Here is a 14,436-nt window from a genome sequence, read left to right as displayed (position 1 = left end):
GGACAGCGAAAATCACAAATATAGATGTCCTTAAAAGAATAAACCAAGAACGTCAACTTTTCGAAACCATCAAGAAAAGGAAAACGGCGTATCTAGGTCACATCATGCGAAATGAAAAATACCAGTTCCTCCAACTTATAATCGAGGGTAAAATTGAAGGCAAGAGAGGAATGGGACGCAAGAAAATGTCCTGGCTCCGAAACATAAGGCAATGGACAGGGATTAACTACATACAATCTCTGATACATATTGCAAGAAATAGAGAATTAATGGAAAATGTGATCGCTAACATCCATTAGTGGATTTGCATCTAACGAAGAAGATGATAAGTAAAACACAGTTCGGTTTTAGATGCAAAAATGTCTGGATCAACAGAAAGATGTTTACGCCTGTTTTATCGACTATGAGAAAGCATTCGATACTATCAAACATGATAAACTCATAGAACTATTACATCTTACAGGACTTGACACTAAGGACATCCAGATTATAAAAAATCTATATTGGAATCAAACAGCCCACATGAAGAATGGACATATGGTGAGTGAAAACGTAACCATTTCGAGAGGGGTTAGACAGAGCTGTATTCTTTCGCCACTGCTTTTCAACCTGTACACGGAACAAATATTTCTAGAGGCACTGGAAGAGTACAACGAGGGCATCAAGATTAATAGCGTACCAATAAGTAATTTTCGATATGCAGATGATACTGTTATACTGGCCGATAACATCGAAGATTTACAGATGATGCTAAATAGAGTAAATACAACTGGCAACCAATTTGGACTGAAGATCAATAGAAAGAAAACTAAATTTATGGTGATCAGTAAAAAGAACATTCAACATATCGACCTGAATATTGAAGCCGAACGTATTGAAAGAGTACACCGATTTAAATATCTGGGATATACAGTAAATGATAAATGAGATGAGCAAATTCATCAAAATGAGAAAGCTCTTAAGCAACCGTCACCTAAGCGTTAACCTCCGATGGCGCGCCACGAAATGCTACGTACTCTCTACGCTACTTTACGGAGTTGAAGGGTGGATGTTAACAGCAGCAACTATAAAGAAGTTAGCGGCTCTAGAAATGTGGCTGTATCGACGCATACTGAGAATACCTTGGACAGACAGAGTGACCAACACAGAGGTATTAAGACGAATGGGTAAAGAGGTGGAATTGTTAACAACTGTTAAAAGGAGGAAAGCGTCATACCTCGGCCATGTGTTCCGTAATGATAAGCACAGTCTGCTACAGCTTATCGTGGAAGGCAAGATTGAAGGTAGAAGAGGTTTGGGCAGAAAGAAGAAATCCTGGCTGAGAAACTTGAGAGAATGGTTTCAAATACCAGAAGCTGCGAACATAATACATGCGGCACAAAACAGAGAAACCTATCGTTTGATGGTCGCCAACCTTCGGTAGAAGACGGCATATAAAGAAGAAGAAGAATCACTCCAAGCCTTTCACAATAACTTAGTTTTTGGCCAATCGGTCCACTGAAGGATTTTGGGCTGGCTGTTGCACCATCTAAATGAACAAACAGATAGCCCACTGCAGTGGTCGTCCAACGTGCACCTCAAGTTCTCTAATAGTACCACCTTTCCATCTAGTATTGGTATTTGTACCATAACGACCAAACAAATCTAAATGTTCTATTGAAACACCATGTTCAGTAAGACGGCGACCTTAAAAAAAAACAACCTAAGCGCTGTTTTGCAGTCCACATTATGAGTTCTGCATGGTTTAACAAATATGTAATGTGCTCAATTATATCGATATACGTGTAGTTATAAACATATGGATTATGATCCGGACTAAAATTATTTTTTTAATTGCTGAAAATAGCAAAAATTTCAAATTTTTATAGATTTTGATTGACCTTGCGGATCGGAAGATATTCGTTAAATGGAACACGACACGAAATTATCAGCTTGATAAATTAAACTTAAACTGGGAAGTGTTATAAGTGATCACTATCGTATTTATAATAGTGATCAGGGGCCTATAGTAATACAAACTACACATCGTATAAAAATACTGAAATATCCTTTCCAAAAAAGTGTAAAATTGAAAATACATACAAAGTTATCAAAGTATTATTAAAAACTCTATACTTGACTAGGACCATTTTAAACTGGTATTGACCCTATCGTCGAAAATTCACTACAATGATGATAAAAGCTGCAGAAGAAACTGTAGGTAAGAAAAAACGTAAAGAAACAGGTCGTTGGTGGAATCACGAATGCCAAGGAGCACTAAAAGTTAGTAAACATGCATTCAACGTATTCAAAAGCATCATACAGAAAAGAACTTAGTTTAAAAAACAGAGGTACGTAATCAAAACAGAGTAAACGTAAGTCCTGAAAACGCTATGTGTCCTCAATGACCGATGCTATCGTCCGTTTGCTCAGCTTGAGAATCTTTAGACAGTTTATTTGTCGGAAACATACATCACAAACATTCCTATACTTAGTTCGTTGATCGCAGTCCCAACGGTCTAGTAAATTAAGTAATTATTTTTTTGCGACGTTGGTGTTGGTGAAATTTTGACCGACTGGAAAATTTTTTTTGGCATTAGGAATGGATCTATATAGCCAAGAATATTGTTACTAATTGTAATATATTGATTAGTCTGAATAGTACTGCTAGATATTTGTTTATAGAGCTGAATAAGATCCGCAGAATTAAAGGTATTCGATATAGTCAATAGATAAACTCTCTTAATATGGACGAAAATCAAATAACTAATGACGAACAAATAAGAAATGCCTCATGAGTATCATTTCAAACATACATCAATGATTCTATGCCTGATCCTGTATTTATCCAACATAAAAAAGCGGAACAAAAAATAATCATTGCTAACAACAATCATCCACTGAATTCATTAATAAGTGTAAATGATATTGTCCTGAAGCAACTTTCTTGTGACATCTTAATGCAATTTACTAGGATTGTTGGGAATAAGCCTCACTTTACTTTAAAATTAAATTTATTTGACGTTTCGATTTCCACTTCGGAAATTGTTCTCAAAATACAAAACATTAAAAAATTAAACAAATTTCTTGGTAAAAATAGTAATATAATTTTATGTGACTCATTCATATTGACAATTATACATAAATATGACAAGACATATATAAGTAAATGACTTTCTTTCTTTCTTTCTCCCCTTCCTTTTACCCTAATAGGGTGTCGGATAAGTAAATGACTTTAAATTTAGGAAAAACAGATGTAAAACGGACAACTTAGTTAAACCAGAATATGTTCTACATGAAGCATTCGTAAGTAATCGTCAAGTACCTACTGGCCGTCTTCCGTTATATAGTAAAAGCATACAACACAAAAATTGTTATTAAAAAACAGAAATGTTAGAATTAAACTTAATAATCAGTTTTTAAGTTCGTACACCCAAGATAACTGAACTCCCAAAGGATCAACACTTGGCGTAACACTTTTCTTGATTGCGATTAATGAAATGGTAGATAACATTAATACTTCCGTACAAATTGATTTAAATGCAGACGACCTTGTTCTTTATATAAATAATAAAAACAACCACGTTGCCAGAACAATTTCGCAGGAGTCCATTGAATTTTAGAAAAGTGGTCAGAGAAAACGGGCCTTCATTTTTCTATAAACAAAACCAAAGCAATATTTTTTTAAGAACCAAACAAATAAGTTTACCAAAACTGTATAATCAGGATTTACAGTATGTAGAACATCGATTCTTGGGAATAATAAACACTAATTACAAAACTCACTTGGAAAAGCTACATTAAACGACTTAAAAAATCTTGCATGCAAAGTACAAACATTCTTAAGGTATTAGCCAATCATAATTGGGGAGCTGTTAACACGCAGCTACTAAACAGGTATAGAACACAAAGCCGTAGCAAGCTAGGTTATGGTCCAATAGTGTAGTTCAGCTAAAGGCGGTTTACTAAAGCAATTGGACGTGATACAAAATACTGCATTGACTTGGATTTGGAGCTTACAGGACCAGTCCAGTAGAAAGCCTTTATGTAGAAGCTAATAAACCACCTCGAAAAGACACAAACTAAACCTACAATTATGTTAGGTTAAGTTCAATAAGACTGGGCGCTTAACCATCATTCCACTCGACCTAAAAGGTCTATTGTGGTTCATACCTGAGTTAAAGTTGTCCATTCAGTACAGCCTTTTAAAAAAATCTATTATGGCCTTAGGTGATACTCTTACGAAGTCGGAGGGCTCGAATTGATAATGCTTAAATGTATTGAACCTTATTCTATCTAACCCTGGGCAGTTGCATAGAATATGTTCCACCGTCTCGTCATCAGCCTGACAGAATCTGCAATTCGCACTTTCTGTAAGTCCGATCTTTTTATGTGCCCTGAGGCAACAGTGTCCTGTTAGGAGACCTACGATAATTCGATTCCTATTCGTATCTAGTAGATCTTTGGATCTCTTCTTCGAAGGATCATGTATAAAAGCCTTCGACTGTTTGAGACTCGTTTGTTCGTACCAGTGTTGTGTTTAATCCGCTCCACCCAGTCCGAAATTGTTCTTTTGGCACTTTGTTACTTTTTCCGATCCAAATCAGATTTTTGGTGTCAGTTTCAAACTAACTTGGAATTAACCCGATTCGATTCCAATGCCTTTAATACCACATAACACTCATATATAATTTTTATAGATCTGTCTCTGTAGTTCCTCTTTGTTGGTTCCTGCAGACACATCTCTATAGTATAAATTTCCTCTTGGAAGATAGTAATGTGATTACCTATTTTTTTTTTTAATAAGGTTTAGCCTTGGTTTCCCTCCGTATACTTTGCTATAACTCTTTCATCGGTGTTAGTGCCGTCTGTATTTGTATACCAGCATCGATCTGCCATTATGAGAGTCGCTTCATTCGATTCCCATTTGTCCCTTTCTGGAAAGAAGACGGTAAACGGCTTTTCGAAATTTATATTTAGGTTGTATTGCATCTGGTACCTTTTGTAACTCTGGGTAATTTTTAATTATCTCTTTAGATTTGATTCCAGTATTCTTTTGCCCTGCTTCCTGGCGTCATTTCCGCCTTATGTATGTTCCTATCTTCGCCTACTTCTCCATCTATATATGTAATGGAGGGAGGTCAAGTATGACTTCCATGGAGGCGGTTTTGGTAATTGACATCGCTCCTGTTGAAGCTTATTCAGCTTCTATTTATTGGTCTTTTATTTGCATTATTTAGACCCCCATATTAGTGCGCCATACGTAATTGCTGACGTAATACGTAATGTCTGACTACAGTAATATATATGGGTAAAGCTGTACCTAACAAGAAAGTTTCGTAATATGGAATAAAAGTTTGTCAAATCAAACGAAGAAACAATTGTTTAGATCGTTGGTAGAAACCACTATAATATACGGAGCAGAAGTGTGAACATTCATTATCAGAAGGGAATAAAAGAAAAATTAAAACAGTTAAAACAAACTTACATCATCATACCGTCTCATAAATGAAGAAATTCGGAATAGAATGGGTTCGTGGGTAGAAACGACGTCAGTGGACAGGATATAAGCGAAACAACTGTTCTGGTAAGGCCACATGAGGAGAACTTCACACGAAAGATTACCGAACCAAATTTATAATTGGGTCCCCCAAAGGAGAAGGCCAGGCAGTCCAGCAAAAAGATAGAAAGAAGGTATCAAAGAGGCGATGAGAAGGAGAAATTTGGATGAAGACTCCTGGAATGACAAAAAAGACTGGCTTACGGGGTGCGATAAACGGCCTAGTTAGCTGTAAAGAATCAATAGAAATGTATTTTCCGTAATATAGACGACCTATAGACGAGCATTGTAGAATTATAGATAATACCATTATCTAATGGTATTACCTATAATTCTACAATGCTTTCAAAATTTTCAAAAACAGGTATAAAAGCCACTACCAAATATATATTGATGCTTCAAAAACTCTAAATTGGAAGTGGTAGCCGCAGCTTTCGTCGACGAAACATTTAATTAAAACTTTTATCTCTCAGCTACCCAAGGAATACTCTATCCATATATGCCGCCGAATTGTAAGCCATATAAAGCCATACAACATATTTTAAAACAGTCCAAATTAGAGGCAGTGATTGTTACAGATTGTTTAACTACATTACAGGGCCGATACTAGCAGGTGTGCAGCGCGTGCAACGCACGCGGGCGGCCGCATCATTTCTTCGTTTGGGATTCGGTCTCTCAGAGAGAGAATGTTAAATAGTTATTGAAAAATCAAAATATTTAGGTGGTGCAACGCAAAATGAGTCTGTCAATTATTGCCTACTCTTTAAACACATTGACACGTTCCTTATTTGATATCAAAATTCGGCAGAGGCGGCAAAAGTTAAAGGTTGTTTTTGCTTATCATGTCGCGTCGGCTTATTAGTGTCGGCACGTGGATTGCAGATTAATAGTCAAAAGATACGCTTATGTAGATTAGAACTTAATAATTATTTCGGCAAAGTTAAAGGGATGCGCCATCGACATTTTTTCTGCAACTTTACCAGTACCTGCATAAAAGGGAAAATGAGAGAAACCATTTTCATTCTCAAGTGTGAGGAAAAATCAAGAGTTAGTGAAAGTGTTTTGATTCTTTTTAATCAACAGAACTGTATAGTGCATTATTTGTGGCAAGTATAAACATTTTGCAAGCAATTTTTTGAAAAAGCTCGTATAAACATGTAAAACTTTATTTTTGATTTGTTAAAATATTTATGTATGAAAATAATAGAATTTTCTCACAAAATTTTATAACCACTGAATGTTGATGTTGATTGAATGTTGAAATTGAGTTCAATTTCCAGCGAACCAAAATGTGAACGAAAATGAGAGCGAAAAGGAAGAGAATTCTGCTCAAATAGCACTATATGATCCAGGTACTTGGCCTAACATTTTAACGAATAAATGTATTGATTTATTAGTAGAACATGGTCCAAAACAAGTAAAAAATTTTAAATTTCCGCTCGATGAGGATGACAGAAAATGTAGCTGTTCATATTGTAATAAACTTTAGCGAATGGCGAAAACTTTAATAAACAATGTGTTTTGAGAAAGACAGATGGGAGAAGGACGGCCTAGAAAAAGGTTGAAAGATGCAGTCAGAGATGATCTGAAGAAGATGAGAGTAACACAATGGGAAATAGTGGCACGGAACAGATGGTAAGAGAGATATTTTAGAATTTTTTCTATGCTTTTTCCAATAACTCATATCACTGGAGAAAACTTGTGCAGTTTTCTGTTAGAGATGCTATTACTTAGTCTGCAGCTCGAAGTTAAAGATATACGGGGGTAGGGCTACAACAATGGATCGACCAGGAAATGACATATAGGTCTTCAGAAACTAATTCTTGATATCAGTCTTAGAGAATCATACATGTCGTGTGAGGCTCATACATTAAATCTCATCTTTAATGACGCTGCCAGGAGTAGTGAAATTTATGTTTTTTTTTGATATGGTATATTTGAGATTTATAATTACTTTTCTGCATTTACTAAAAGAGCACATAAAAAGTCCAACTTTAAAACCGTTAAATGAAACATGGTGGAGAAGTCGTGTCAATGTTATTAGACCTTTAAAACAAGACCTAAATCTAAATATTACTGCATTACATGCCTTAATTGAAGGTCCCACCACTGACGCGAAAATAATGGGTGCTAAATCAATAATTAAAAGCCTAGAAACGTTTAAATTTTGGTGTTCAGTTGTAATTTAACATAATTTATTATCAAGAATTGATGTCTTAGTAAAATGCTTCAAAATTCTAAATTTAAGATCCCGGTCAACAGGTAGACCGACTTATTGTTCAACAGATAGAAACAAAATACCGGACTTATTTCTTCGGTATTAAAAATATTCCATCCAAGTATGGTTAAGATATTAATTCAGATCATCACCCATAATACTTAGTGAGTGACATGATCATTAGAAAGAAGTATAATCAACTATCAGAAAGAACGTAAAAAGTTAATCAAAAAGAAAAGAGAACTAAGACGGAGGTGGCAACAAGCCAGAGTTCCTCAAGATAAAAACAAATTTGAACAATGCTAGTCAAAAATTTAAAAGAGCGATTCAAAACATAAAACATGAATCAATCAGTTCTTACCTGAGAGTTAACGGATGATAGCACCACTGAGTACTCTCTATGGAAAGCATTAATCATTAAACATTAATCAATCAGTTCTTACCTGAGAGGGTTAACGGATGATAGCACCACTGAGTACTCTCTATGGAAAGCATTAATCAATAAACATTAATCAATCAGTTCTTACCTGAGAGAGTTAACGGATGATAGCACCACCGAGTACTCTCTATGGAAAGCATTAATCATTAAACATTAATCAATCAGTTCTTACCTGAGAGAGTTAACGGATGATAGCACCACCGAGTACTCTCTATGGAAAGCATTAATCATTAAACATTAATCAATCAGTTCTTACCTGAGAGAGTTAACGGATGATAGCACCACTGAGTACTCTCTATGGAAAGCAACAAAAAGACTAAAAAGACCAGTCATCCATTAAACCTGAAGACGGTAGCTGGGCTAGAAGCAATAAGCAACATGCAGAGATATTTGCCACATATTTCGAAAATACATTCCAACAAATTTAATCACTGAAGAATTACTAAAAAAACCTGCTTCACAAAGCTGAATTAAATTTCACCAACATAATTAATGCTGCATTTAGATTGAGATATGTTCCAAATTTATGGAAAAAAGCTGAGGTTATAATGATACCAAAACCAGGGAAATCGCCAAATGAAGTCTCTTTATATAGGTCAATATCACTTTTACAAGTGATGTCGAAGCTGTTTGACAAACTTCTGCAAAAAGAATGAAACCAATAATAGAAGATAAAAAAGTGGTTTTAAACCACCAATTTGGCTTCATTAATAAACATTCTACGATTGATCAGGTACACCGAATTAGCAAAATATGTAATTGAAAAATCATTAGAAGAAAAGAAAGGCTGTTCTACGATCTTTTTAGACGTAGCTAAGGCTTTTGGCAAAGTATGACATGAAGGTTTAAATCTACAAATTGAAAACTCTTATGCCTAAACAATATTCAGAAATTTTGGAGTCGTACATATCTGACAGATATTCAGAATTAAGCAAGAAGACGTGTAAACAAATCTAAAAGAAATCAAAGAAGAAGCAGGGATGCCACAAGGAAGCGTATTAATTAGGTCCAGTCCTATCTAGACATGCCTGAACTAGAAAATGATACTATAGCCACCTTTGTAGATGATACTGCTATCCTAGCAGTGGGAGTTACTAGCGAAGAAACAGCAGAAAAATTACAGTTGTCAATAAATAAAATCCATAATTGGACTAAAAAATGGAGAATAAAACCAAATGAAGCTAAATCAATTCACATTAATTTTACGAATAAAAAAATCCAAAGCAATCTATTAAAATAAATAATGCCCAAATACCATATGCATCTGCCGCAAAATACTTTGGTATCAAACTAGACAGCAGATTGGCTGATGGGAAGAAATTCAGCATTGTCCATACATAACAAACAACTGCTATACAAACAAATAATGATACCAGTATGGACGTATGGTTGCCAACTCTGGGGCTGTGGCATGTCAAGTAATATCCAGATTATCCAGAGATTCCAGAATAAAGCATTAAGGAATATCTTTGATGCTCCTTGGTACATCAGACAAGGTCCTTGAGATGGAAGATATAAAGTTATCAAGAAGAACAAACAACGGTTCCAGTCATGTAAACATTGAGACCATCCAGCTCCTCGATAGTACTGGGTTAGAATAGTTAGAAATAAGACTAAAACGGAGAAAATCATTCGAGTTAGTATAAAGTGCTAACTAGTGTAAAAGCAGAGCATAGTGCTGTGTTGTGTGCTAGCTATAGTACATAGTTGTTAGATAAAATAAGAGGACACCATAGGGTTAAGAAATATAAGTATTTGTTAAGTCAAAAAAGAATTGATAAAATTGGTCAACTGTGACCAGATTTCAGTGGTATAAGCACAGCTTTGGTGTTTAATAAAAAATATCCCGGAATGCATTTGAGTCTTAAATAATCTTAAAAACTATTTGAAATTCCAAAGATCTAACGATATTTATTTTAAAATATTTGTTGAATTAGCACAATACTTGCTAGAGATTTGGGTATGGATCCTGAATTTCCCATCTCGAAGCTTAGGAAAAAGATCCGTTTATTTGATTACAAGGGCAATGATGAACCAGTTTCAAATCCCGTCCAGCAGTTCATGAAGACTGCTTTCTATTTTGACAATTCTTGAACACGCTACCCTCTCGGTAAATAAAAAATTTACCTTATTTTCTGAGTGCTATTCAATATTCTGCTTTCTGTATAAGTTTCGTAACATTTCTAACACCTTATGAAAGCATTCTGCTTTAAACATCTGATTACGAGGGTCACTGCTACATACCGGAGCAAAAATCAAACGTATGTAGAACAGCTAAAACTACCTAAATTCCAATAGAAAATTCATATAGAAATAGTTCCAATTCAAATAAAGAAGTATCCAATAATATACCGTAAAACAAATCAGAAAGAGACAGATCCAGTTCACAACAAAACTACCACGCCAGAAAAGCTAACTTAGAAACAACCAACCAAAAAAGGAGCTTTGCAAGCACAAAGTAACGTAGCGTCATCTTGGGTAGCGGTCCTTTTGGAACGGCAAATACCGTTCATCTGGACGTCTCTCGGTGGCGTTCCTAGCTAGCTCGTGAAGGTTCATTCAGTGTTTGACGAGCACTTAAGCTCATCCTACGAAGGAAAAGACTAGTAGGATAAGCCACCAAATATCCGTTCTCTCAAACAAATTTTTTCCAACATATTGACAGACGCCCACGGATAGCCTCCACTCCTGGGACGGAGAAACCATCGTCTCAAGAGGTGCCCAAATCTCTACGCCAACCCAGCCAACCAAAAAAGGGGAGGATGACTTCCTCTCCAGACTTTCCACAATCCTTCAGGAAGCCTTTATAAGGTAACCTGAAGTTTCTGTCAAAATCGTCCAAAATTTAAACTCAAATCTGCCATCCCTCAATCCTAACTCTCAGGATGAGGATTCTGATAGTTCTTATGAACAGAACCACCCTTCTCTTACCACAATCAAAGAAGAAAACTCTGACTCCGATTCGGATACTACATCCAAACTAGCCACTTCTTCTAGACCTAGGACTAGCTCCAGGTCTAAAATCATCACATATCAAAGCCGTCAGCCACGCAAAAAGACCAATCCACCATAAATTGAGGTAGCTTCTACCTCAAGAGCCAACATTCAACCAACCACAAACTCTGAGGCTACAACTACCTCAAACTCCAAGCCAGTTCTGAGAAGCGACCGCAACGCTTCCACTATAAAATATTAAATATACCACAGCCCTATGATACTCAAACTAAGCGATTCCAGCTGGTTAATACCCAGGAGCTCCTAAAGGGTATCATGGTCAACCTAAAAATGGTTCCAAAAGACCACTTGGCCTTCTCGAGACATCGAAAACAGTCGATGTGAAAGATATGGCAAAGATATTGCAAAATAGAACTGACAATCCAAACTTTACCATCAACAATACAAACTCACTAAGATTCCACCAAAAAACACAAAAACCAACCCATCTAAGTCCTCACCATTCAACTTAGTCGTGACAGACATCAATCCATTCATAACTATCGAGGAACTAGCCGAAAGCCTAAATAAAATGGAATTTCCGTTTAAATCACCCTACCATCGAATCATCTATAAAAAATTCGACAAACCCACCAGGCTAGTCCGAATGTTCCTTGACTCCGAGGAATACTTCACAGACGTTCTAACCAACGGCATCTCCATAGATAACTTAATTAATTAGGCCATTTGAAGCACACCCCCAGCATGATCCGTCCATCCTCAAGTATTATAGTCAATGCTGCTAAAATGGACATGAAATATCTGAATGTCATAAAAGGCAGACGACTTGTCCTAGTTGCGATAGTGGCGAGCATAAAAGTCCAAAATTCACCCAAATGAAGAATTCTAAATTCCTTTAATGGTCAGGGTTATCACCCTGCCTGGTCGCCTGGATGCCCTAAAAGGCAGGAGACACCAGCTACCCACCAGAAGGCTAAACCTCTTCTTGCTGAGAGAGGGGATTCCTCCCGCATCACAACAGATGTGAAGTTTTTTAATACAATTTACAACCAACTTCCTGCTGAACATCCCCCCGACAGAAGAGAGATGATCAGCAGATACACATCCGATCTAACCAACACAATGTTTGGGCACTTAGTATTGCCCACAGCTAGAAACAATAAGGTCGATATGACCTTCATCCCCAACTACTAAATGTCACATTTGACTGTGTAGTAGGTACGGTAAACTGCAGGGGTGTAGATAGGAAAAGAGCATTAATTAAACACCTCCTCTTACCCAAAATATATAAATCGTTTCCCTTACCGAAACCCGTCTAAAAGGCACCCCTAACTTTTCAGGCTATTCATTCTACCACAAACCTATAATAAAAGCCGGGACCTCGGCGTCAATAAGTCTGAAATTTAACAAGCTAAAGCAAGAGCAGTGGATGCAAGTTACGGCCAGCCTAGACGGTTCAAAAATGTCCAACAACAGAGCAAAGCAAACCTTAAAAACTCATTGCCCTCGCCGGGGGCAAATACTAACTTCCTCCTTAAAAAAAGTCCCATTCCGTCTAAAAAAAAAGCTTCTACACAACACTGGAAACGAACTTCCTGATGAGTATTTCGAAGTCCAAATATTGCAGAACATAACTGCATTGCATGACAAAAACGCTGAATCAAGAGCCGTTCCTAGTATGGCTGATAAATCCGAAAGTACCTCTCCTTACGGCTTGGTTAGCTAACTTAAAATTCTCCTAGTGCACTCCATTCTTACACACAATACCGCCACCATATGAGCCCCAGCTCCGTAGCACTTTACTACCCAAAAACCAAAATCGCATACTCACAACTGATTTTTTTTTCCACCCTAAACTCCACAAAAAAGGAGCAATCCTTCTTAAAAAAAGCACAAGCTTAAACAAAGTTAAAACTTCCGGATCTTGATCTTATAAAAGCCTGCATGGACTTAGATTGAATGACAGATACAAGAGGAAGAAAGATATAGACGATACACAACTCTTTAATGAAATAACTTCATTCAAATATATTTTTCCAGATGAAAAACAGGTAACTAAAATATTAGAAATTATAGTCAAAAATAATCTCATCTCATGTACTTTTTTTAACCTTAGTGTCTCTGTGGCTTCAGGCGAAAGAATTTTCAGTAAATTAAAAAGTACATAAGAAATACTATGACCCAAAAAAGCTTACAGATTTGGCCATAATCTCTTATAGAATCCAAATTCTGTTTGAGTTTGAGCCAACAAATCTGCTTCCGCGAAAAGTTATTATTAGGATTGTATTTTCTTAGTGAATACTGTTTTTGTATTTCTAATTATAGAATGTCTATTTTTATTTTTAGTACTTATCTTGTTTTTTATGTATTTTTTCATCTATATATCTTTCATTCATTCATATATATCTTTCATTTCATTATATACCTGTCTGGCCAAAAAATAAACTTTTAGTTTCAAATTTTATTTGCATTTTTACAAGTGTTCTACTTTTTATTCCTAAGACACCCGTGTGTGATGAGTTTATGTAATCTTTAATAAAAATATTTACTCTCTGAGAGGAGTGGGCACATTAGGATACCTAGGATAGGCCTGGTTATTTGGAAGCTCACAATTTACAATCAAAAACAAGACATTGTTCTGAAGCTATTTTCATGTAGCATTTTAATGTAATTGAAAAAGACTGATGTTTTTGTACACACTTATGACAAATGAATGAATGGAAAAGAAGAGTATTTTTACAAGCGTAACTATTTAATTCCTATTAGCTGAGTGCTTTCTCCTTACAAAGCCATTCTGAGTCATGGTCAAATTCATAAAGTACCACTACTAAAGAGGGATCCCACTGGTAAAAAATACAACAATTTTTCTTAAAAAAAAACTATAAAATCAGAAAAAGTAATTCAAAAGATAGCAGACTCCACAAAACACACATTAAAAAATTTTGTTCATGGCAGGGGTTACCCTAGCATCTGGATGGAGTTAAAGCGACAGACAGAATTCTTAGAATGAAATATAATGTTACGAAATCTACAATATCTAAAATTCAAGAAATTATGAGATGTTAGAAGACAAAAAATTTAAAATAGAACTAGAAACTATCGTAAAATACATGGAAAAATGTATAAAACAGATAATGGAAAAGATGTACCTATATAAATAAAATCACTTAGTCTAATAAATAATTATTCAATGGGATTAATTGGAAAGATATATCAAAAATAAAAATCAAATATTGAAAATGCCAGAAGTCCATCAATTAAAATGGGTTGTAACACTAATGTGTA

Source organism: Diabrotica undecimpunctata, chromosome 4 (genome assembly GCF_040954645.1).
Source record: "Diabrotica undecimpunctata isolate CICGRU chromosome 4, icDiaUnde3, whole genome shotgun sequence".
Classification (NCBI taxonomy): domain Eukaryota; kingdom Metazoa; phylum Arthropoda; class Insecta; order Coleoptera; family Chrysomelidae; genus Diabrotica; species Diabrotica undecimpunctata.
Note: the sequence above shows the minus strand (reverse complement) of the source record.